Here is a 23,327-nt window from a genome sequence, read left to right on the forward strand (position 1 = left end):
GGGGCTCAAATTTTGGGCTCAGCATAAGAACACAGTCGTATAGTATATCCAAAACGATAACCTATAGGTTCCGTGGGCTTAAAAATTTTCGGAAATTTCCTCATTTTTATCCCCCATCCCCCCAAATCAAGATGGCGGCACAACCTGCGAGACGAGGTAGACAATTGAAATTTGGTGAAATTATAGCTTTTGGTCCCTAACCGACGGGAAAATTCCAATGTGTTCAAATTTTTCACTTTTTAACCCCAAAGATATCGAAATATGGAGGCAATTTTAATGACTGCGCAGACAATCCTTTTGAGCTACTTTTTGGCTAAACGGTAAGTCGTATCACAAAACGGATGGAACAATGTCCCTTCAATTCGGAGTGATCTACAACTTTGGTCCTGTGACATTTTGTCGTATCTCTCTCCCTTATACGTTAAATTTGGCCGTATTTCTGGATTGTTCGTAAATTTGGTGATTTTTACAAGTATATTTTATTGTTTGACACACTTATAAGAATGATAGGATCATCACGTTGTGTGCGCACATTGGCACGATTAAGGGACATATGTGTACCAAATTTCATGATTCTAGCTTATACATAAGTAGGCAAAATGTAATGTAAAATGTTAAAAATGCACCCAAATTTCACCCGATTCAAAACTTGAACTGAATTTACCCCCTTAATATGGGAGATACGAGGAAATGGTTTAGAAACAAACATGTAGAGCGATAAATGAGGCGTCTGATGGCGCAAACCGTTTCTTAATATCATAAACCGTTTAGGAGATATGAATCTCGAAGTGGAAGTCTGCACTTTTCAACGTGGTCATGCTTATCCGTCATCTATCTATCTATCTATCTATCTATATATATAAAAGCAAGTCGGGCTGGAGCGATGTATATATAAATATTTAAAAATGAAAAAAGACGTGAATTAATGAGGCACTTCCAGAAATCTCAGAAATTTGAAACTTGGTACGAGGGAAACTGATGACCCCAGGATCCCTAGAAAAATCGGAAATTCTCAAAATTCCCTGAAGGGGGCACGCTGGGGGGGCTCAAATTTTGGGCTCAGCATAAGAACACAGTCGTATAGTATATCCAAAACGATAACCTATAGGTTCCGTGGGCTTAAAAATTTTCGGAAATTTCCTCATTTTTATCCCCCATCCCCCCAAATCAAGATGGCGGCACAACCTGCGAGACGAGGTAGACAATTGAAATTTGGTGAAATTATAGCTTTTGGTCCCTAACCGACGGGAAAATTCCAATGTGTTCAAATTTTTCACTTTTTAACCCCAAAGATATCGAAATATGGAGGCAATTTTAATGACTGCGCAGACAATCCTTTTGAGCTATTTTTTGGCTAAACGGTAAGTCGTATCACAAAACGGATGGCACAATGTCCCTTCAATTCGGAGTGATCTACAACTTTGGTCCTGTGACATTTTGTCGTATCTCTCTCCCTTATACGTTAAATTTGGCCGTATTTCTGGATTGTTCGTAAATTTGGTGATTTTTACAAGTATATTTTATTGTTTGACACACTTATAAGAATGATAGGATCATCACGTTGTGTGCGCACATTGGCACGATTAAGGGACATATGTGTACCAAATTTCATGATTCTAGCTTATACATAAGTAGGCAAAATGTAATGTAAAATGTTAAAAATGCACCCAAATTTCACCCGATTCAAAACTTGAACTGATTTACCCCCTTAATATGGGAGATACGAGGAAATGGTTTAGAAACAAACATGTAGAGAGATAAATGAGGCGTCTGATGGCGCAAACCGTTTCTTAATATCATAAACCGTTTAGGAGATATGAATCTCGAAGTGGAAGTCTGCACTTTTCAACGTGCTCATGCTTATCCGTCATCTATCTATATATATAAAAGCAAGTCGGGCTGGAGCGATGTATATATAAATATTTAAAAATGAAAAAAGACGTGAATTAATGAGGCACTTCCAGAAATCTCAGAAATTTGAAACTTGGTACGAGGGAAACTGATGACCCCAGGATCCCTAGAAAAATCGGAAATTCTCAAAATTCCCTGAAGGGGGCACGCTGGGGGGGCTCAAATTTTGGGCTCAGCATAAGAACACAGTCGTATAGTATATCCAAAACGATAACCTATAGGTTCCGTGGGCTTAAAAATTTTCGGAAGTTTCCTCATTTTTATCCCCCATCCCCCCAAATCAAGATGGCGGCACAACCTGCGAGACGAGGTAGACAATTGAAATTTGGTGAAATTATAGCTTTTGGTCCCTAACCGACGGGAAAATTCCAATGTGTTCAAATTTTTCACTTTTTAACCCCAAAGATATCGAAATATGGAGGCAATTTTAATGACTGCGCAGACAATCCTTTTGAGCTACTTTTTGGCTAAACGGTAAGTCGTATCACAAAACGGATGGCACAATGTCCCTTCAATTCGGAGTGATCTACAACTTTGGTCCTGTGACATTTTGTCGTATCTCTCTCCCTTATACGTTAAATTTGGCCGTATTTCTGGATTGTTCGTAAATTTGGTGATTTTTACAAGTATATTTTATTGTTTGACACACTTATAAGAATGATAGGATCATCACGTTGTGTGCGCACATTGGCACGATTAAGGGACATATGTGTACCAAATTTCATGATTCTAGCTTATACATAAGTAGGCAAAATGTAATGTAAAATGTTAAAAATGCACCCAAATTTCACCCGATTCAAAACTTGAACTGAATTTACCCCCTTAATATGGGAGATACGAGGAAATGGTTTAGAAACAAACATGTAGAGCGATAAATGAGGCGTCTGATGGCGCAAACCGTTTCTTAATATCATAAACCGTTTAGGAGATATGAATCTCGAAGTGGAAGTCTGCACTTTTCAACGTGGTCATGCTTATCCGTCATCTATCTATCTATCTATCTATCTATATATATAAAAGCAAGTCGGGCTGGAGCGATGTATATATAAATATTTAAAAATGAAAAAAGACGTGAATTAATGAGGCACTTCCAGAAATCTCAGAAATTTGAAACTTGGTACGAGGGAAACTGATGACCCCAGGATCCCTAGAAAAATCGGAAATTCTCAAAATTCCCTGAAGGGGGCACGCTGGGGGGGCTCAAATTTTGGGCTCAGCATAAGAACACAGTCGTATAGTATATCCAAAACGATAACCTATAGGTTCCGTGGGCTTAAAAATTTTCGGAAATTTCCTCATTTTTATCCCCCATCCCCCCAAATCAAGATGGCGGCACAACCTGCGAGACGAGGTAGACAATTGAAATTTGGTGAAATTATAGCTTTTGGTCCCTAACCGACGGGAAAATTCCAATGTGTTCAAATTTTTCACTTTTTAACCCCAAAGATATCGAAATATGGAGGCAATTTTAATGACTGCGCAGACAATCCTTTTGAGCTATTTTTTGGCTAAACGGTAAGTCGTATCACAAAACGGATGGCACAATGTCCCTTCAATTCGGAGTGATCTACAACTTTGGTCCTGTGACATTTTGTCGTATCTCTCTCCCTTATACGTTAAATTTGGCCGTATTTCTGGATTGTTCGTAAATTTGGTGATTTTTACAAGTATATTTTATTGTTTGACACACTTATAAGAATGATAGGATCATCACGTTGTGTGCGCACATTGGCACGATTAAGGAACATATGTGTACCAAATTTTATGATTCTAGCTTATACATAAGTAGGCAAAATGTAATGTAAAATGTTAAAAATGCACCCAAATTTCACCCGATTCAAAATTTGAACTGAATTTACCCCCTTAATATGGGAGATACGAGGAAATGGTTTAGAAGCAAACATGTAGAGCGATAAATGAGGCGTCTGATGGCGCAAACCGTTTCTTAATATCATAAACCGTTTAGGAGATATGAATCTCGAAGTGGAAGTCTGCACTTTTCAACGTGCTCATGCTTATCCGTCATCTATCTATATATATAAAAGCAAGTCGGGCTGGAGCGATGTATATATAAATATTTAAAAATGAAAAAAGACGTGAATTAATGAGGCACTTCCAGAAATCTCAGAAATTTGAAACTTGGTACGAGGGAAACTGATGACCCCAGGATCCCTAGAAAAATCGGAAATTCTCAAAATTCCCTGAAGGGGGCACGCTGGGGGGGCTCAAATTTTGGGCTCAGCATAAGAACACAGTCGTATAGTATATCCAAAACGATAACCTATAGGTTCCGTGGGCTTAAAAATTTTCGGAAATTTCCTCATTTTTATCCCCCATCCCCCCAAATCAAGATGGCGGCACAACCTGCGAGACGAGGTAGACAATTGAAATTTGGTGAAATTATAGCTTTTGGTCCCTAACCGACGGGAAAATTCCAATGTGTTCAAATTTTTCACTTTTTAACCCCAAAGATATCGAAATATGGAGGCAATTTTAATGACTGCGCAGACAATCCTTTTGAGCTACTTTTTGGCTAAACGGTAAGTCGTATCACAAAACGGATGGAACAATGTCCCTTCAATTCGGAGTGATCTACAACTTTGGTCCTGTGACATTTTGTCGTATCTCTCTCCCTTATACGTTAAATTTGGCCGTATTTCTGGATTGTTCGTAAATTTGGTGATTTTTACAAGTATATTTTATTGTTTGACACACTTATAAGAATGATAGGATCATCACGTTGTGTGCGCACATTGGCACGATTAAGGAACATATGTGTACCAAATTTTATGATTCTAGCTTATACATAAGTAGGCAAAATGTAATGTAAAATGTTAAAAATGCACCCAAATTTCACCCGATTCAAAATTTGAACTGAATTTACCCCCTTAATATGGGAGATACGAGGAAATGGTTTAGAAGCAAACATGTAGAGCGATAAATGAGGCGTCTGATGGCGCAAACCGTTTCTTAATATCATAAACCGTTTAGGAGATATGAATCTCGAAGTGGAAGTCTGCACTTTTCAACGTGCTCATGCTTATCCGTCATCTATCTATATATATAAAAGCAAGTCGGGCTGGAGCGATGTATATATAAATATTTAAAAATGAAAAAAGACGTGAATTAATGAGGCACTTCCAGAAATCTCAGAAATTTGAAACTTGGTACGAGGGAAACTGATGACCCCAGGATCCCTAGAAAAATCGGAAATTCTCAAAATTCCCTGAAGGGGGCACGCTGGGGGGGCTCAAATTTTGGGCTCAGCATAAGAACACAGTCGTATAGTATATCCAAAACGATAACCTATAGGTTCCGTGGGCTTAAAAATTTTCGGAAATTTCCTCATTTTTATCCCCCATCCCCCCAAATCAAGATGGCGGCACAACCTGCGAGACGAGGTAGACAATTGAAATTTGGTGAAATTATAGCTTTTGGTCCCTAACCGACGGGAAAATTCCAATGTGTTCAAATTTTTCACTTTTTAACCCCAAAGATATCGAAATATGGAGGCAATTTTAATGACTGCGCAGACAATCCTTTTGAGCTATTTTTTGGCTAAACGGTAAGTCGTATCACAAAACGGATGGCACAATGTCCCTTCAATTCGGAGTGATCTACAACTTTGGTCCTGTGACATTTTGTCGTATCTCTCTCCCTTATACGTTAAATTTGGCCGTATTTCTGGATTGTTCGTAAATTTGGTGATTTTTACAAGTATATTTTATTGTTTGACACACTTATAAGAATGATAGGATCATCACGTTGTGTGCGCACATTGGCACGATTAAGGAACATATGTGTACCAAATTTTATGATTCTAGCTTATACATAAGTAGGCAAAATGTAATGTAAAATGTTAAAAATGCACCCAAATTTCACCCGATTCAAAATTTGAACTGAATTTACCCCCTTAATATGGGAGATACGAGGAAATGGTTTAGAAGCAAACATGTAGAGCGATAAATGGGGCGTCTGATGGCGCAAACCGTTTCTTAATATCATAAACCGTTTAGGAGATATGAATCTCGAAGTGGAAGTCTGCACTTTTCAACGTGCTCATGCTTATCCGTCATCTATCTATATATATAAAAGCAAGTCGGGCTGGAGCGATGTATATATAAATATTTAAAAATGAAAAAAGACGTGAATTAATGAGGCACTTCCAGAAATCTCAGAAATTTGAAACTTGGTACGAGGGAAACTGATGACCCCAGGATCCCTAGAAAAATCGGAAATTCTCAAAATTCCCTGAAGGGGGCACGCTGGGGGGGCTCAAATTTTGGGCTCAGCATAAGAACACAGTCGTATAGTATATCCAAAACGATAACCTATAGGTTCCGTGGGCTTAAAAATTTTCGGAAATTTCCTCATTTTTATCCCCCATCCCCAAAATCAAGATGGCGGCACAACCTGCGAGACGAGGTAGACAATTGAAATTTGGTGAAATTATAGCTTTTGGTCCCTAACCGACGGAAAAATTCCAATGTGTTCAAATTTTTCACTTTTTAACCCCAAAGATATCGAAATATGGAGGCAATTTTAATGACTGCGCAGACATTCCTTTTGAGCTATTTTTTGGCTAAACGGTAAGTCGTATCACAAAACGGATGGCACAACGTCCCTTCAATTCGGAGTGATCTACAACTTTGGTCCTGTGACATTTTGTCGTATCTCTCTCCCTTATACGTTAAATTTGGCCGTATTTCTGGATTGTTCGTAAATTTGGTGATTTTTACAAGTATATTTTATTGTTTGACACACTTATAAGAATGATAGGATCATCACGTTGTGTGCGCACATTGGCACGATAAAGGGACATATGTGTACCAAATTTCATGATTCTAGCTTATACATAAGTAGGCTAAATGTAATGTAAAATGTTAAAAATGCACCCAAATTTCACCCTATTCAAAATTTGAACTCAATTTACCCCCTTAATATGGGAGATACTAGGAAATGGTTTAGAAACAAACATGTAGAGCGATAAAGGGGGCGTTTTATGGCGCAAAGCGTTTGTTGATATCATGTACCGTTTAGTGGCAGTGAATCTCGAAGTCGAGGTCTGCAATTTTTAACTGCATATTTTATGGTACGTGATACTTATTAAATAAATGAAATCATCACATTCGGTGCACTCATTGGTCATCCGGTAGCTGTATGCGACTTATTTTCATGACCCTTGCTCCCACATGAGTACCCGTATGCAAACAGTAAATGAATATGTCAAGCTGTACACATATTTCACGGCATTCAAAATTTCTAACTTAATTTCGCTCATAAGTACAGGGTGTATCTCGTAGCACCAACCTTGTAGACCACTCGAAATTGTGTCTATTTGCGCCATCCGTTTGTCGATATGCCTTACGCTTTAGGGCCATGAATCCTTTTATAACATGGACATATTTTTGATCTGCGTGTCTATCTGAAATTAGCGAACACAGTTTTGCATCTACAATTGTCAGACACCTAACCAGCCAACCTTTATGTCATATGGGTGGAGAACGACAACCTTTTGGTGTACGGAAAGGCATGTTTTTGGAAGATATTCATATTGGACGTACGGGCCAAATTTCGTTGTTCTTCCCTATAATTATGCGAATATTATCTAATGTGTTTAAAATATACACAAATTTCACTCCAATCAATGTTTCTCACTCACTCTAACGCAGAAGGAGTCCACACACCAGAATATATCATGTACCAACCCTTTAGATCACTAACCATGGCTGCTCATGGCGAATTCCTTTGTTTAAGGCACGTATAGTTTATCAGCACTGCATCTTTTTAACATGCATACATCTGTGGGCTGCTCATCTGTCTGAAATCAGCATGGATAGTTTTGTGTGAACAAATATCGGACACCGTAACCTGGCAAGCTGAGTAATTCATATGCATGGAAGAAGTAGCGTACGCCATTTTGGTACACGGAAATGCATGTTTTCGGAAAAAGTTTATTTTCTACATATTATACGTATGAAATGAGACTAAACTAAAAATGGCTAAGCATTTTAAGGGAAAATGTTAATGAAAACTCTGAACTTAGTGGAAGGAAGACATAATTATGCGACCCTCATTTTATGATTCTAGCTTGCACATAAGTATACGAAATATAAGGTAATGTGTTTTAAATGTACACAAATTTCATACTAACCAATTTTACACTTCAATCTAACGCTGAAAATGTTATTTACCAACCCCATAAACCAATCACGATTGCGGATGATGGTGGAATCACCTTATATCGCGTACCGTTTAGCAGCAGAATGCGTATATTCCGCCTGCGTGTCTATCTGAAATTAGCGTGGACAGTTTTGCATGGACAAAATTCCGACACCGTAACCAGGCAAGCAGTGTTCGTCATGTGTGTGGAAGGATGACGCTATTTGCGTGGACGTAAAGGCATGTTTTAGGAAGATGTTGATCTTGGATATATTAGACCTATAAATAGACACTGTATACAAAGCAATGACTAATAATTTTAACGAAAAACGTTAATGAAAATTCTGTACTTCGTTGAAAGGTGAGAAAATTAATTCGTCTAAGCCTAAAAACATATCCATGATTCCAGATTTCTCTATGCAGATGAGAAAACATTAACTTTTCGTAATTTACTGCAAAGCCTTGATCTATACTTTTCTTGGGCTGATAAACTTTCTGAAAATACATATTTATTTTTAACATCATATTCGACATATTATGGAGTATAATTGGAAATAAGTGAGAATAATGATATTTATTTATATTCAAACTCTTAGAAAAACAGCGTGTATATATACATTTTAACAACAAACCAAGAAATGAAATGGCGTATGCCTTTTATTGCCATTAGTGTCCGAGGACAAGTTAGGCTCGTCAGATTCAGGTCTTTTGATTTGACTCCGGTAGACGACCTGCGCGTCGTGATGAGGATGAAATGATGATGAAGGCAACGCGTACACCCAGCCCCCGTGTCAGCAAAATTAACCAATTATGATTATAATTTCCGACCCTGCCGCGAATCGAACCCGAGACCCCTCTGACCAAAGTCCAGCACGCTAACCATTTGGCCATGGACCAGGACAAAAGCAAACCCTGAGACGGTGGAATCAGTACATTCAGCAGTTTCCACATTTACAAGCCAAAATTTGAGATTTTTATTTATCGTGAGATTCGTATAAGACACAAGTAGCTTACAATTAACTTTGAATAACAACCCTCGGCGATGGAATATCGCTTTACCCTTAAAGGCGTAACCACTCATTTAAGCTCTGTTCATATATAGGAAGAAGGGTCATGATTATTCCGGATTCTGTATTTCTGTATGTATGATGGCGCCAAAGCGCACACATCTCCAACATGGTGTTTATTATCTTCACCGTCTGCTTTCCTTGGATTTCGTTTGTGCCATTAAATTGTGGAATGTTTAGAAGTGTGATGTCTGCGCCAAAGATAGACATAATAACAATATGGCATTTGTTTATATTCCTTTCGAGTCCGTATATACGTGTCTTAATTGCATTCAGAACAGTACTTGAAGTAATTGGTAGCTTATTTCAGTTACAATATTTAAAGTACCTTTGATAGATAGTCGTTGAGATATGGAGAAAGTGCAACTGGAGAGTGGATCGTTCGCTTATCTCCGTGTTGTTAATATGCAGAGCGACGGATCATGTTTATTCCGGGCTCTGTCATTCTGTGTGTATGGTAACGCCGAACGCCACATGGAGGTGAGGCGACGGCTTGTACGTCATGTCGTGAATAGGTGGAAGGAGTACAGCATGCGTACACTTACAGCAGATGATATGAGCTACCCAAATGCTTGCGTGTATGAAAAGGCTATGGGTAAACATGGGTGTTTTGGCTCTGCTTGCGAGGTACAGGCAGCTGCCGAGGTGTACCCACAATACAAGTTCGAGGTTTACGCCAATAGAGCATGGGTCGTGTCTTTTGGAGAAGGAGCTAGCGTAAGGAGGTTGAGGTTCTCTGGGAACCCATGTGGCGGACATTTTGATGTGTATCAGGAAGCGAGTAAAGAAGCCTCCGACGTCTCTCAAACTGTTCGTACTCTTCTTCCTGTTCAGCAAAGGGGCAGGCCAAGGAAAGCGAGACCAGGCCCGATCAAAACCAGGAAAAATAGTAGGCCTACTGAACAGGCCTCCTTGGGTGTTACTAAAAGGCTGAAAGAAGCTTTGATAGATTTCGAAGCAGAGGAAGAAAGGGAAAAGAGACTTGACGACTTGAGGACAAGAAACGAAAAGAGAACTGGAAGCGAAACACAAGAAGAGCACGAATTGAGACTGAAGGACTCAAGAGAAAGAAATAAAAGGAAAATTGCAAATGAGACCCAAGTGATGAGAAAGAGGAGATTGGAAAATTTACGAAAGCAAAATACGAAGAGAATAGAGAATGAAACTGAAGAGGAAAGAGGGAAAAGATTGGAGAATTTAAGGGTGTATAGTAAAAATAGAACACATGATGAAACTGAAGAGGAAAAACAGAAAAGGTTGCAGAATTTCAGGGTATATCGTAGCAATAAAATACAGGATGAAACTGAAGAGGAAAAACGGAAAAGGTTGCAGGAATTAAAGATCAAACGGCGTAAAATATTTGAGAAAGACCTTGAGCGAGAGAAACGCCTACGAACTTCAAAACATAGTTTTGAAAACTTGACAATTTGGGGAGTTAAGAAAGATTCAGGTTTCCACTACGACCCCAAGGTGGCTTACGACACCGACCCAGCTGTTCTAATTGGCACAATGACAGTAGTATGTCAGTACTGTCAAGCTCGTAAGTGGCGTGATGAGCCCCCTCGAACCTGCTGCCTTAAAGGGAAAATACAGTTAGAGAAAATCCGTGATCCACCTGAGCCTCTGTACGGTCTTCTGACTGGTACAAATCAATACTCCAAAACATTCCTTGAAAACACCAGAAAATATAACTCGGCTTTCCAAATGACGTCATTCGGCGCTCAAGTCATTCGTCACGGGAATTTTAGGGGGCTGTCACACAGGCTCGATCGAACGACTGCGATCGACCGACTAAGAAAACAAACCTACAGAGGGCAGTGGCACCAGTCACACAGCATCGATCGTCAGCGATCAACTACGAGCGATGAAGATCGACTGGTTTGTAAAAACAAACGTGTCCGTTTTTCAGTCGCAGTCGTTCGATAATGGCGGACGCAACATAGTCATCTGTTGATGAAATCGAAACATTAATTTGCTTAGTGTATGAAAACAAAGTGGTGTATAATCCTAGACTCCCTGGATATAGTAATAGGGAGACCGTGAATTTTGTATGGCATTCTATAGTGTGGAGAATTGGGACAAAAACTGGTAAGTAATTATTAGATTTATTACGATTATCTTATGAATAGTGTTATCTTAGATTATTTATTGATAAAGTATATTATACGGAATAGAGTGGTAAAATGAGTTACACTAGGAGAAGTAGTAATTATCATTCTTGTAACTTAATTGAAGAAATGTTTGGAAAACATAAGCAGTGCTTTCCTAACCTCCATCTCGTACCTAATGAAATGAATACCATTGTTTGCTTTAATGACAAATAAGTGTAGGCATATGCCATAAGTAGGCCTACTACATGTATATTTTCTTTGTCACAATATTCTGATTCATTGTTTCAGGAAAAAGTTGTGCCAAAACATGGCAAATTCTGAGGGCTGGATATCGAACTTGGAGAGATAACATCCTCCCTCTCCTCCCAGGTTCTGCTGTACAGAAAACATAAAATGGGTCTACTTCAATGCCCTCAACTTTCTGGAACTCTTCATTGCTGGAAGAAGGTACAATTCTGTAATATTTATTTTTAAAAGTAGGCCTACATTACAGACCAGTGTTCTAGTTGTGAAAGAGTGAGGGGAAGATTCAGTCTGTAGGCCATAAGTTCCACCCATCTGTTCATTAATTTATCAGATATAACTGAAAGTAATATAATATAATCTAACCTAGCAATCATCTTACTAAAATAATTATTGAAAGTAACAATTTCTTAAACAGAAGGCTTGTGTCCAGACTAAAATGTAGCTCCAATTTAGAAGAATTGCATTAATATGTTGTTCATTTTTTTCAGTTCTATATCAAACACATGTATGGAAGTGGCACCTGGTGTATGAGAGCCTTTTCACCAAGCTGAAATATAGGAGGAGGAAGCAGAAATAATTTGTGTTGGAGGGGTTTAACTCCTACAGTTCAGAAATTACTGAAGGGACTTCAACTTCCAGTCCAGTGGCTTCTGCTTCTACAAACAGCTTTGCCAGCAGTTAAAAATAAAAGAAACAGAAATGTGAAAGTGACAGTGATGTGTTAAGTGAATATTTAGAAAAGATACTGAAAACTGAAAAGAAAATATAATCAATGTTATTTTTAGTGTCTTCATGATGACATGGAAAGAATGAGTGAACTAGGTCGAAGGGTTTTCAAAGTTAAAATTCAGAAACTGTTGTATAGGTACAGTGTTAGACCAAGAAAGAATCTAATAAAATTTTTCTTGAGAAATGTTCTACTTTTTAAATTAAATCATTTTTTGTTATACTTATCTATCAATATTTATTGGAATACTCAGTGAGTTATGTGTATTAGGACCTGATGGGAAAGAACCTTAACTCCAATTTTTATTAATTATTAGCATTATTACAACATCTTAATTTGTATATTTTATGTGGTAGAACAGGTATGGTTTACAAGGAAAGGAGTTTTTGAAATACATGTAGTAGGTCCTTTCTGTGTGTATGTAGTAAGCAGTTGTAAAGCACAGGTGGTCTGAAACCAGACCAGCGTATTGATAGTTCTGTCCAAGAGCTGACTTCCTTCTTACGGTATACTGTTGATCACAACTGCAAACTCATTGCACTAGGTTTGTACAGCACAGGTGGTCTGAAACCAGACCAGCGTATTGAGACTTCCTTCTTACGGTATACTGTTGATCGCAACTGCAAACTCATTGCACTAGGTTTGTACAGCACAGGTGGTCTGAAACCAGACCAGTGTAAAGACATTAGTAGTTTTGTCCAGGAGCTGACTGCCTTCTTACAGAATACTGTTGATCACAACTGCAAGCTCATTGCATTGGGTTTACTGCATCTGTGTTCAACGTTGCTTGCTATACTGCCATCCTGCGAGAATACACATCCTAAATACCTATTTGAAATTATCTACCTGTTCCAGTTTTGTATTCTCAACCTGACATTCAGTTCTATTTTATCTCATTCCAAGTACTCTCCTGTCATTGTACCTGTCTGCACCAGCAATCACTACTTGCATGTCTGTTACCGTACTTATAATTTATTAATAACATATAGGCCTACAGAGGGCATCAAGGTAGACTGCTTATTTTATTTCTTGTGCTGTAGATCCATTAATATTAGATTGCACAGTTTCAATAGACCAAGTTGTTTGCATAGGACAAAATTCTTACTACAGTTATACCTGACAGAATCCCTCCCTGCCACCTTATAACTTTGTAACTTAGGTAGCCTTTATCTCCTCATTCCAAGTACTCTCCTGCCATTGTACCTGTCTGCACCAGCAATCACTACTTTCATGTCTGTTACCGTACTTATAATTTATTAATAACATATAGGCCTACAGAGGGCATCAAGGTAGACTGATTATTTTATTTCTTGTGCTGTAGATCCATTAATATTAGATTGCACAGTTTCAATAGACCAAGTTGTTTGCATAGGACAAAATTCTTATTACAGTTATACCTGACAGAATCCCTCCCTGCCACCTTATAACTTTGTAACTTAGGTAGCCTTTATCTCCTCATTCCAAGTACTCTCCTGCCATTGTACCTGTCTGCACCAGCGATCACTACTTTCATGTCTGTTACTGTACTTATAATTTATTAATAACATATAGGCCTACAGAGGGTATCAAGGTAGACTGATTATTTTATTTCTTGTGCTGTAGATCCATATAAACAATGAAAAACAAAGATGAAAAATTTATTTGTAACTATTTTGACAGATGTTTCCACCAAAGTTTTGTAGATTTTAATCTACAACATAAAAAACTGTATTTTGTGTGATGTGATATTAAGGGAATATGATGGCAGAATATGTACATTATTTATAAAAAATATATTCATATGACAGTTACATGCTTGTAATAAAAGGTTGAGTAGATTAATTACCCTGTAAGTCAATCCAAGATCTTACAAGGCCCATACACCCTACTCTGTCAAACATTCATTTATATAATTGGTATTTACAAACAGTTTTGACGTAGGCAATGTAAGATATAGCAAAATTAAATCATTTACCACCTGAGGCCTAAATAACATTTTACTGTAGACGGCAATAGTAGTCTATTTAATTGTTAGAAAGGCATACTCTTCACTTCTAAAAATAGAAGGCAAGGTGCTTGTTATTAGCACCTATTATTTTTTTGCAGTGGTTGGTTCTCATTTTTGGTGAAATTGAAGGCAAAGTTTTCATTTTCCTTGAACTGATTCATAAGGAAAGTATTTCAGGATGGATAGATAGGCTTGGTCATGTTCATATCAGTAAAGAAGTTACATATGAACAATACACAGAAAGGCAAAATCAACATTGAGGTAAGAAAGAGAGTCCTACCAGACCTTTGCGGAAAAAGTTGTTACTCTGTACCAGGGAGTTTACCAGTAACTTGGATGGAAGTGCAGGATTTATATTAATTGGCTTATTATTGCCAAGTGAGCAATTAGATCAGCTTGCCAGTGCAAAGTTTGGGGAGACAGTACTTTATGCTTAGTGATGAGGGTAATAAACAAGACCTTGTGTGTAATTTACATGTAGTTTTGACAAGTATCAGTCTATTACACTGCCAACGTACTTATTAGAACAATATTCCAGAAGCTTTTCCTATAGTTATTAAGCTAGTGTACAGAGCACTAGCCTCACCTGAACTCCTCAAGAAATGTACACATATGTGAATACACAGAATCCTAAAGAGAATTTACTTTGGAAGAGATGTCCATAGACAACCTTTCTTCACAGCCATTTGGTAAAATTAGCTGCTGTAGTCTTCAATGATATAAATTAAGACAGGATTGTCATTCTTGCAAAGTTTGGATATGGACCTGGATTCTACAGAAATTGAGCAACATGCTTGTCATGAAAGCAATATGATACTATTCTGAACATGGCACAATAACAAAGAAGAGGAGAGGCAACAAGAGATTTGCAGAGGATCATGAGGGAGAGAAACAGTGTAAGGAACTCCATTGCTTTTATCATTTTCACAATATTCAGAGCATATGTGCATTTTTCTTTCTTTCAAAATTATTTACAGGATTGTAATGAAACTTGACACACTATTTCTACATTAGGTAATGTAAATTTTGACTGGAAGCATTTCTTGATATGTCTATTATTTTGGTAGGTGGGATCTCACCAAGTGGCATGAAAAAAAAAAAAAAAAAAAAAAAAAGCTGTTAACCTCCATCTAATAAACACCTCAAAATATCATTTGAAAAGACAGTAATTATGCCCCAGGATCCAGCATCATTAAAACAAATAAGCATAAATGGTATTAGTCTTAATATTTGAAATACAATGAGCCACTTTTGTGAGGCTTTTGTTGGAATTTTCACCCTGTCAACAATTCTGGCTGTAGTGCTCTATGAATGGCATCATATATAATAGGAACAAATCCACTGATGTATTGTGAGCAATCCTAAATCTGTATGAGTCACCGATGTCCAGAAACCTGTAGGCCTAAATAAATATATTTCCACTGTTGATGGTAGCACCTTCAAATTATGAATTCAAATTGATGTACATAACAGTTTTCAGTCCTTTTTATCAATACTTTATTAGAATCCTGCAGAATGCCACTAAAATTTTTATTTGATATATTTTGCCACGGACATACAGTAGTTGTTTCGAAGGTGAACATCACTTTTGACTTTAAACCTAAAAAAAAAAAAAATCGTTGTGAATATTGAATTTAACGATAGTGTCAGCCTTTCCTCAGAACTTATACTTTTCCTGTAATTTGTTTGCCTGATGTTTATTATTGACTTCATTTTTTCTCTAATTCCTTATACCGTAATTATTGATGGGCATTCGGTACTAGTTCCTGAATTTTTCTTCGTCATTCCGCAACGAAGGCACACTTTGGTGGAATTCTCCATGGCTCTTTACCTTGTCCACTGCGATCGTCTGGTTCTTTCCTTTCTCCTAATATATTCATAGGTTAGAATCATATTTCCACCCGAATTATCGCTTTCACAACACATTCTTTTTCTCTCGTGAATATGAATACATCTGTAGCCTGTACGGTACTGGGCGGGAGTATCAGCTGTTTCCGTGCAGTCGATCCCTCTCGATCGATGAGCAGTGTGACAAGGTAAATGAATTTAGTCGTTAGTACTCGATGCCAGTTGGTCGCTCTTGATCGTTCGATGCCCTGTGTGACAGCGGGCTTATGCCGACGTTCAAGATACAAGGGCAAGTTTATCACCTTATTGGGTCACCTTTACACACTGATGACAAATCAAAATCAAAATTTTTACAGATATATTTTACAGGTGACGACGAGACAAACTTGCGTTGTAGAAATAATCCTTCTCTCAATCCCAGTCTCGTGAACGGTTTGCAGAATATGTTGCACAATAACAATACATATATCCGCAGTTTCAAAAACACTCTCGAAAACAACCCATCTGGAGATTTATCACTTATCATTCACGCGGACAAAATTCCTCTCAATTCTCACAGAGGACGTTACAATGCTCCCACATGCAACGAAGTAGCAGCGGTCATAGTAGGGCAGCAGTTTGAACGGAGGGACATTTTACTTAAAGCAAAGGATGACAAACTGACCAAAATTTCTGAAACACACAGGTCGTATGACGCCCTCCAATATCCACTGCTCTTCCCTAGAGGCGAGGATGGATACCATTTCCTACTGAAACACGCTGATGGCAAGGGCAAAGTTTCAGCTATGAACTTTTATGCGTACCGGCTCATGATCCGAGAGAATGACTTAAATAGTTTGCATTATTTTAGGAGATTATGGAGTCAATTCTTAGTAGATATGTACGCCAAAATTGAAAGTGAACGCTTATGTTACATACGAGCGAACCAGACAGCACTCCGTGTGGAAAACTACATCCACTTGCGAGATGCAATCATGAGTGATGGAAATGCCAACGACGTGGGGAAACCTTTCATTTTACCGTCCTCCTTTACGGGAGGTCCACGTTACATGTACGAAAAAACCCAAGACGCGATGACTTATGTGCGGCACTATGGCAAGCCCGATTTGTTCATAACTTTTACATGTAACCCCAAATGGAAAGAGATTGATTTGGAGTTGTTCGAACACCAAAAACCCCATGATCGGCACGACATTATCTCGAGAGTGTTTCAGTTGAAAGTAAAATGCCTCATGAGATTACTCACAAAAGAAAATATCTTTGGATCTGTCCGGTGCCACATGTATTCCATCGAGTGGCAGAAACGAGGCCTTCCCCACGTACATATCTTGATATGGCTTGAAAACAAAATTGCAGCTAATGCTATTGATTCAATCATCTCTGCTGAGCTCCCTGATCCTCACACCGATCCCGAACTTTTTGACATCGTAAAATCCAACATGATTCATGGGCCCTGTGGTGCTCTGAATTACAACAGTCCGTGTATGAAAGACGGACATTGCTCAAAGAACTACGCTAAGAGGTTCATAAAGGAAACTGTAACAGGAGGTGATGGGTACCCTACCTACAGGCGGAGAAGCCCTGCAGACGGAGGGGTGTCCTTCGAGATGATTATGAGACAAGGAGCCGTTACTGTTGACAACCGCTGGGTAGTACCATACTCGCCATTACTGTGTAGATTATTCAAGGCCCACATCAACATGGAATATTGTAATTCAGTGAAATCCATCAAATATATTTGTAAGTATATTAATAAAGGATCAGATCAGGCCATGTTCACTGTTCAAAATGGGAGGGATGAAATTTTGCAATACCAGACAGGACGATATATTAGCACTTCTGAAGCCGTGTGGAGAATGCTTTCTTTCCCAATCCATGACAGAGAGCCGACTGTTGTGCACCTGGCAGTCCACTTGGAGAATGGTCAACGTGTGTATTTCAACCCTAATAACGTCCAACTTGGTGACCCACCTGCTACGACACTCACTGCTTTCTTCAGTCTTTGCAGCACTGATGACTTTGCCAAGACTTTGTTGTACCCTGAGGTTCCATCATACTACACGTGGAAAAACAAAGAATTCTCACAGCGAAAGCAAGGTGCTCTTGTACATGGTTTCCCTCATGTGAGGAAATCAAATGCCATTGGCCGAGTCTACACAGTTCACATGAAGGACAGGGAATGTTTCTACCTACGGCTATTACTTCATCACGTGAGAGGGCCCACGTCCTACAAGGCCCTCAGGACAGTAAATGGCTATCACCCTGATTACCAATCAGCGTGCAAGGCTCTTGGACTACTCGAGGAGGACGATCAATGGCAGCAGACTATTGCAGAGGCATCGATCACAGACTCTCCCAAAAAATTACGAAATCTTTTCGTCGTGATATTAATCTTCTGTGAAGTGTCCGACCCCCTACAACTGTGGATGAAATTCAGAGATGACCTCTCTGAAGATCATTTGCACGAAGCTAGAATCACAGACGCTGCAACTAACGTCAAACACATTTATAACCGGACTTTACTTGCTCTTCAGACGGAACTCCTGAAGTCCTGTGGTAGAACTGTGGACAGCTTCGGCCTACCTGCTCCAGACGGCAGTGCCGCGGGAGACATTTGCAGTAGATACTCTGTGGAAAAGAACTATGATACTTTCCAGCTGAAGATCTTTGTCAACGCCAATGAACCTCTTCTAAACTTAGAGCAGAGGTCTGCCTACTATGCCATTTTAGACAGTGTCCATAAACACTTGGGGAAGCTATACTTTTTGGAAGCACCAGGTGGTACGGGGAAAACATTTCTCCTTAGTCTAATACTTTCCCATGTAAGGTCTCGCGGGCAGATAGCTTTAGCTGTTGCTTCATCAGGCATTGCAGCCACTTTACTGCCAGGCGGCCAGACAGCTCACTCTGCCTTTAAATTGCCTCTCAACTTAAACTACGAGGATAATCCTACGTGCAATATAAAAAAGGGGACAGTGGACGCCAGAGTGCTGAAGGAAAGTGTTCTAATTGTCTGGGACGAAATTTCTATGTCTCACACACGAGCCCTGGAAGCATTAGATACAACTCTCCAAGATCTGCATGACACTCATAGAGTGATGGGTGGAGTGACAGTTCTGCTCTCAGGCGACTTTCGGCAAACGTTACCAGTCCTACCAAGAGGCACTCGCGCTGATGAAGTCAAGGCATCAATGAAGAGCTCTCACCTTTGGTCGTATGTCGAGACTCTTAAACTTGCAACAAACATGAGAGTCCACAATTCAGGAGACCTTGAGGCGCAAAGGTTTGCCGACTTATTACTGCAGATAGGGAATGGGGATGTTTTAGAGATCAACGGGGAGATTGAATTGTCTAAGGAACTGGGAAATAAGGTCGATTCTATAGAAGGACTAATCTCAAGAGTGTATCCAGACATCGGCAACCTTCATGCCAAACCTTTGGAATGGTTCTGCGAAAGAGCTATTCTCGCCCCCAGGAACGAGACAGTTGATAGCATCAACAGTAGGATTTTGCACCTTTTCTCGGCCGAAGAAAGAACCTACCTATCAACTGATCGCACAGTCGAAGAGAGTGATTCTATCAACTACCCCATTGAGTTTCTCAATTCTCTGACCCCTCCTGGGATGCCTCCAAATAAACTTACACTCAAGGTTAATTCTCCCATAATGTGCCTCAGAAACTTGAAGCCCCCTGCTCTATGTAACGGAACAAGGCTGCAGGTGAACAAGTTAATGGCTAGGGTAATAGAGGCAACCATAATAACAGGCATCGGTAGGGGAGAAAGTGTTTACATTCCTCGCATTCCACTGGTACCTTCAGACTACCCTATTCCTTTTAGGAGGACTCAGTTCCCGGTGAAGCTATGCTTTGGGATGACAATCAATAAATCGCAGGGCCAGACAATCAAAACTACAGGAATTGATTTGACTTCGCCCTGCTTTTCCCACGGCCAATTATATGTTGCCTGCTCACGCGTGACTTCTCCACGTGACCTATATCTACTCACAACCAACGGGAAAACAGTTAACGTAGTTTATAAGGAGGTGCTCCACTGAAGTACCCAGCTCAATGCCGTAGTCGGAGTGAGAATAGTAGACTGCTACAAATAGAGTATACAGCAAAATATAATTAATCTTCCATTCACGGTCGTTGCTACGCGATTCAATAAAGGATAGGATTAATTACAGTAACCTACCTCAATGGACTAAGGAACACTGAAAAATATGCCTTACATCGAAACACCTGTATTTTCTTAAAATAATACAATCCGTTTTAACATATGAAATTAGAAGGGTACCGATGTTTAAAGCTATATTAAAAATGTAAGTAGTCACCAAAACATCAAGCACCTCCAGGCACATTACAAACTTTAAACTTGGTACCATACATAGAACATAATCACAAAATTCATAGGAAAATCGAACTTTCAATTCTCCCCAAACGCGACGAAATAGGGAGAGTGTTCCTAGAAATTGACACCGAGAGCAAAACCGCGAAAATAAGCAAGTGTAACAATTTTTGCACCCAATGGGAAACTTTTCCTTCTAAGCGATGATCAATACACAATTTTTCTAGACTGTAAAGTTTCCTCCAAATGGAAATTATGTTTTAACATAATAATCCCTGAAGTCTTGTGTCCGACTTATTAGCTGAATCGTTAGCGACGAGGCCTTTGGCTCACAGTGTGTCGGGTTCGATTCCCGGTTGTTTCGAGAAATTTAATCGCCTCCTATTAATTCCTCCGGCTCGCAAACTGGGTTTATGTTTGCCCCAACACGTTCCTCTTCATATTCAGACAATACACGACACCACCAGTCACAAAAAAAAAAACACGCAATACTAATTATACCCTCCTTATAGGCTTGGCGCCAGGAAGGACATATGGCCGTAAAACAGATCCATATCCACATGCGTGACAAGGTTCGTACCCGCCACCCTACAGATGTGGAAAAAAGGTAGAAGAACAATTCGAGCAAAAAGAAAGAAGACTCCCAAAAGTCTCCTCAGAATATTCCAGATACTACAAACTTAGGCAGACAGAACTGATAGATAAACTAACTTATCTTAGCCCTTTAATTTGAAGAACACCAGCTTAAACTGTTTATTAAACGATCAACAGATTTGAACTTTTCTCCCATAATAACATTAATAAAATACCCTCATCTTAACTAAAATGCATGCGTTGAACACGAAAATGACAGTGAAAAGTTCATAACACGTCACGATTTTACGTTATAAAATTTACTTGATACATTGAATAAATCAGGATTTTTGATCTGTTAAAAATTACTGTGTTCACATTTTTGTATGAAAGTCTTCAAGGGTAGCTTAGATATGATACAACTGGTATATTAATAACTGACCAGCTATTAAGACATATAAAAACTACTTATTTTTTCTCTTATGTGAACTGGAATCTTCCCCTTGTATAAACCAACAATAATCGCCTATCATCCGAGGATCCCATCTTCCTCCATACCGTTGCTCCATTGTAGCAATGTCTTCGTGAAATCACTCTCCCTGCTCATCACTTACAGCCGCCAAGTTCTCAGGAAAGAAGTCCAAAGAAAATGCAAGATGTGTACCTTCAGTGACATACGGCAGCTCATTTCTTTGTAGTTTCTTAGTAACGTCTCCATTAATTTTCAGGAATTTCTTAATTTTTATCCCCCTTCCTTCAAAATCAAGATGGCGGCACAATCTGCCATACGAGCTAGAAAATTAAAATTTGGCAAAATTATACCTTTTAGCCTGTAACTGACGTAAAATTTTTCACTTTTTATCCCGGATAAGTTTCGAAATATAGAGGCAATTTTAATGACAGTGCAGACCTTGGTTTCGGGGTATTTCGTGGCTAAACATTAAGTCCTATCACAAAACGGATCCCTAAATCTTAGTTCAATTTGGAGTAATCTACAACTTTGGACCTATTACTTTTTGTCGTATCTCTATTCCTTATATGTTATATTTCTCTATTTCTCCATTGTAAATAATTTTTTCACATTTTACACGATAATTCATACTTTGAATCACTTCTGTGTAAGATAGAATCATCAAATTCGGCACGGATATTGACTCATCCGGTATCCGTATGTGACCCATATGTTATGTTTGTAGCTGTCACATAATTATCCGAAATGTAATGCACTGTTAGACAATCTTACCCAAATGTCACCCTATTCAACGTTTCTAACTCAATCTGATCCATGACTACATGACATAGGAGAAAATATCACAGGACCAGCAATTTAGACCGCTACACACGACGTTTTATGCTACAATCCATTTGACGATATGACTTACTGTTTGGCGGCAGTTAATCTCTAAATGAAGCTCTGAAATATTGTAAACGTGCATGTACATTCGTATATATGTTCACTGTTGTACATTTTTAGCGATCGAGAAAGGGTGCGACTGCTATTGTAATCAGTAGGCCTACTCCCCATATCGAATTTGCCTGGTAGTAGGAATGGAGTCCTCTTTCAACATTTGTGTAACTGGCATTAGTAAGGAGGGTCTAGCATTGTAATGAATAATTCCCTTCTCGATTTGACTTCCAGAAGACAAGAGAGCGTGAAATTTTGTTCAAAACTCCCCTACCTGATTGTGTTTGGCTGTGGGCAAGCGCGCCCGCCATTATGAACCAATGTATCCATCTAAAATGTGACTGGCATTAGGCATAGTAGCCTGTTATGTTAATGAAAACTTACCACCTCGGTGTGACTGGCAGTAAGCTGGCTGGCATTAGGAAAAGGGGCCTGGCATTATAAGGATAATAGCACAACTCAATTTTGACTGGCAGTAGGGAGGTTGCCTGCCATTATAATAAAAGCTCCTCAACTGTAATCTGTCTGGAAGTAGAAAACGGGGACTGCCATTATAATAAAAACTCCTCAAATAGATTGTGACCGCACAGTAGGCAATGGGGCCTGCCATTATAGTATAAACTTCCCAACTAAATTGTGGACGGCAGTAGGCAAGTAAGCCTGCCGTTATCATCACAACTCTGCAACTCACACTTTCCATTCGAAACAACGTATGGAGACCTGCCCATGCAGTTTCTCGGAAAATGCATTGGGGCCTGCAATTATAATGTAAACTTGCCAACTCGATTGTGAATGGCAGTAGGCAAGTGAGCCTGCCGTTATCATCACAACTCCGCAACCCTCACTTTACATTGGAAACAACATATGTGGACCTCCCCATGCTATTTCTCGGATAAGGCTAAGAGACATGCAATTTTAAAACAATCTCATTTGCTGCACGCA

General features: G+C 39.1%; 1 long non-coding RNA gene across 1 annotated transcript; it reads left to right on the top strand.

Annotated features, from left to right (window-relative positions):
- Nucleotides 1-10,893: 10,893 nt before the first annotated feature.
- LOC137501987 (uncharacterized) lies at nucleotides 10,894-12,342 on the top strand. Its single transcript, XR_011018691.1, has 3 exons — nucleotides 10,894-11,228; nucleotides 11,540-11,698; nucleotides 11,986-12,342. It is a non-coding gene; the product is annotated as an uncharacterized lncRNA (long non-coding RNA).
- The last annotated feature ends 10,985 nt before the right edge of the window (nucleotides 12,343-23,327 follow it).

The sequence above is a fragment of the Anabrus simplex genome, chromosome 1, assembly GCF_040414725.1.
Source record: "Anabrus simplex isolate iqAnaSimp1 chromosome 1, ASM4041472v1, whole genome shotgun sequence".
In the NCBI taxonomy this organism is placed as follows: Eukaryota; Metazoa; Arthropoda; class Insecta; order Orthoptera; family Tettigoniidae; genus Anabrus; species Anabrus simplex.